Genomic DNA, 4,471 nt, shown 5'->3' on the forward strand with positions numbered 1-4,471 from the left:
CAATACTTTGGCCACCTGATGCAGAGAGCTAACTCATTGAAAAGGCCCTGATGCTGGAAAAGATTGAGGGAAGAAGGGGCAACAGAGGATGAGATGATTGGATGGCATCACTGACTCAATGGACATGAGTTTGAGCAAATTCAGGGAGATAATGAAGGAGAGGGAAGCCTGGCTTGCAATAGTCCATGGGGTTGCCAAGAGGTGGATATGATTTAGCGACTGAACAACAAGTCTGACCAGTGTGAGACGATAGCTCATTGTAGTTTTGCTTTGTATTTGTCTAATAATGTGCAATGTTGAGAATTTTCATGTGTTTATTAGCCATCTGTATGTCTTCTTTGGAGAAATGTCTGTTTAGATCTTCTGCCCATTTTTTGATGGGTTGTTTATTTGGCATTGAACTGCATGATTTGCTTGTATATTTTGGAGATCAGTCCTCTGTCAGTTGTTTCATTTGCCATTATTTTCTCCCATTGTGAGAGATGTCTTTTCATCTTGCTTATAGTCTCCTTCATTGTCAGCACATTTTTGAAATTATTCTATAGTAGACCATAATGGCCTATGGGGAAAAGAATGCTATGCTTTGAGAGCCAATCATCAGTATCTAACATGTGTAACTAGGTTAATTAAAAAAATTATTGAATGAAATGATGAATAAAAATTTACTTCTCTCTGAAGTATTATAGCTATTTTTGATGCGCTTAAAAAATCACTCCTGTAAGACACATGGAGGTAGCCTTCAGATCATCCTTCGAGACAACCTACTCAGCTGCAAAGAGTATGAGTATGAGTGTTTTACAGCACAGATTTCATTTTTATTTAGTAAAGTGAGGCTAGCAGATCAGGAGATGATTGCATTGATAGAAAAGATAGTTTGTTATGTATTGCTCCTGAGAAGGGGACATGCACATCACACAGGGTCACATGGGGAAGCACAGGGTCACTCAGAGCCAGAGGGAAAAAGGAACAACTGTGTATGAGAGCCTTCATTGTGATTTCCGTCAAAAGAATAGGCAAGTCAGGGGAGCAGGATTAAGACTGGCTAGTTTGAATAGTTTCAGTGGGCTCTGTGACACAGGGGCTGTGGCCAGTTGTCTGATATCTGACTCTGGCATGGGTACATTGTAATTGTGTGAATACTGTTCCCTGGCAAAGGAATAATGGCCCAGAGTGTAAGAACTCAAAAAAGGAGGGGGATAGGCTCTGGATCGGTTGGTTTGCATTTGGAGTACATACTTACTGTGTAGTTATTTGCTGTCTCTGGGAATTAGCTAGCCCTGGAAGAGGCAGTCCATCCAAGGGTCGGCAAGCCCTCAGATATTGAAGTATCAGAATAAGAAGATATGCTTAAAATAACCTGATTCTAGTTGTTAACTTTGTCAGGGTTTGCCTCAGTTTTCAAAGCATTTTTTTTTTTTCTGGGTAGCACTCAGCCAATGATTGAGCAAGGTAGTGGCATAAAGGTCTTGTCATTTCCACCTAGTGTGCATTTCTCAACAGGTAATATTTACTCATAGGAAGGACTGATACTGAATCTGAAGCTCCAATACTGTGGCCATCTATTGCATATAACTGACTCATTAGAAAAGACCCTGATGCTGACAAAGATTGAACACAGGAGGAGAAGGGGAAGACAGAGGATGAGATGGTTGGATGGTATCACCAACTTGATGGACATGAGTTTGAACAAATTCTGGGAGTTGGTGATGGACAGGGAAGCCTGGCATGCTGCAGTCCATGGGGTTGCAAAGAGTTAGACATGAATGAGTGACTGTACTGAACTGATTATTTACTTCAGAGTTTCCCAGATGATCTGAAAGACATTTTTGTCAGGTTGGTATTGCCATCTGATAACTTTCCCTGGCAGATCCTTCTTCTTTTCTTTTCCTTTCACAGGTTTTAGTTCTCAATAAACCTTTTTTCTTTTACTTTGTCGAAGTTTCTGCTACCCAGAAAGGCCCATTTGTAGTAGGTAGTACTGAAAGAGCTCCAAGGAAACAGAAGTTAAGATGAGATTTGGGAACTGGATCAATCGCCACTCAGCTGGTAGTGAGAACTGGATACTAGGTGGCATGCCAATAGCTTCCAGCACAAGGTGGTGGTATGATTGTATGATTGTTACAACTCTCAGCCCTGGTGCCAGGCCAGCATGACAGTAGAGGTGAGTGCATGGACCAGTGCCAGTTTATGCACTGAAAGGAATGAGGGTGAGGATGATACACATAAAGACAGTGGAATTGCATGGTTGCTACTAGTTTGCATGTGTGTGCAAGAGGTGGATAATGAAAAGTTGAGGGAAATTAACATAACTGAAAGCTGAGTATGAGATCCAGGGATTATCCTCAGTGGAATGAGAAGCTCTCATCTAATGCAGTGGGTGAGCAGGTAAAGCTGAATATAAAGCGCAGGATTGGATAGAGTGTCTGAACTCCAGTGATAGTTGGATGCTCAACATAGACAGATCTGTTGATCCAGTCAGAGACCTAGTTGGTAAAACTTGGGACCTGAACATGGGATGTGGCTACTGGGCAAGAAAACCTGAAGTTTTTGACTCTGTAGACTTTTTGTTTTTGTTGTTTGAGCCTTCTGAGTCTGCAGAAGTGAGTTTTCTCTCCTTTGAGAGCTAGCATTGTCCAGGGATGGGCTTCCCAGGTGGTGCTAGTGGTAAAGAATCCGCTTGCCAGTGCAGGAGATGTAAGAGACACAAGTTCGATCACTGGACTGGAAAGATCCCCTGCAGGAGGGCATGTCAACCCACTCCAGTGTTGTTGCCTGAAGAATCCCATGGACAGAGGAGCCTGGTGGGCTACAGTCCATGGGGTCACAAAGAGTCAAACACAACTGAAGCAACTTAGCATGCATTCACGTTGTGCAGGGACTTGTCACAGGCCTCTTCTTCATAAGCTGATAGCCATTCTCTCCAGGAACAGCAGACATCTCTCCTGGCTGCCAGGCCGGTTACCAAGATTAAGTCACAGTAGGGGAAATTTCTCTGGAGAGGTGAGGCAAGTAGGAGTGTTTTGTGAGATAAAATTACATTAAGTATTAGCTAAAAACTTTTTTTTTCATTTTTTGTTTTTAGATGCTTTAAAAGAAATAGTATGTACATGTCTAAAACAGAATGATTAGCCTATTATGATTAAGATATATAAAATCTCCTACCAAGGGAAAAAAGTACCTAGAAATATTTATTAAGGTCTTTATTGCTGAGAGTGGGTGCGTGTTTGTGGAATAAAATAAAGATTATGAAGAAATTAGCTAAAAAATATGAGATAAATGATAGAAAGAAAGGTGATGGCATTATACCAAATGTAAAAATTATGCCAATATACATGAGCAGTTTCAACAAATGTAGTAAAAAGTAAAGGTTCTCTGATGGTTTTATTTTTTTGGTTTGTGTTTCATTTTATTATTATTATTTTTTTTTAGTTTACAATATTGTATTGGTTTTGCCATACATCAACATGCATCTGCCACGGGTGTACACATGTTCCCCATACTGAACCCCCCTCCCACCTCCCTCCCTATACCATCCCTCTGGGTCATCCCAGTGCACCAGCCCCAAGCATCTTGTATCCTGCATCGAACCTGGACTGGCAATTTGTTTCTTATATGATATTATACATGTTTTAATGCCATTCTCCCAAATCATGCCCCCCACCTCCCACAGAGTCCAAAAGACTGTTCTATACATCTGTGTCTCTTTTGCTGTCTCGCATACAGGGTTGTCGTTACCATTTTTCTAAATTCCATATATATGCATTAGTATACTGTATTGATATTTTTCTCTCTGGCTTACTTCACTCTGTATAATCGGCTCCAGTTTCATCCACCTCATTAGAACTGATTCAAATGTATTCTTTTTAATGGCTGAGTAATACTCCATTGTGTATATGTACCACAGCTTTCTTATCCATTCGTCTGCTGATAGGCATCTCGGTTACTTCCATGTCCTGGCTATTATAAACAGTGCTGCGATGAACATTGGGGTACACGTGTCTCTTTCAATTCTGGTTTCCTTTTAAAGTCTAGACAGGATTTTGTTTTTAAAAGTTTTTAATATTTTAAGACTTTTTATTTTGTACTGAAGTATAGCTGATTAACAGCGTCGTCATAGTGTCAGGTGCACAGCATTGGATCCAGCCATACGTATACGTGTACAAATTCCTCCCCCAGCTCCCCCTCCACATGCATATATAAAACATTATATATGTCTATATAATATATACATATATGTAACATTAACATAGCATAATGTTATGTTAGACTGCCACATAGCCTTTTGTTTGTTCAAGATTATTTAAACCTATATTTAATAATCCAGTTGATTTAAATTAACATCAGTGTACTAGCTTTGTATTAGTAATGCACTCTTTCAGCAGCGTGTGAAATACGTGATAGTAGAGAGGTACTTGAACAGAGTTTGAGGTCATTTGCAACCATGAAAGTGCATCGTAACATCCTCTTGACA

The sequence above is a fragment of the Bos taurus genome, chromosome 6 (genome assembly GCF_002263795.3).
Source record: "Bos taurus isolate L1 Dominette 01449 registration number 42190680 breed Hereford chromosome 6, ARS-UCD2.0, whole genome shotgun sequence".
Lineage (NCBI taxonomy): Eukaryota > Metazoa > Chordata > Mammalia > Artiodactyla > Bovidae > Bos > Bos taurus.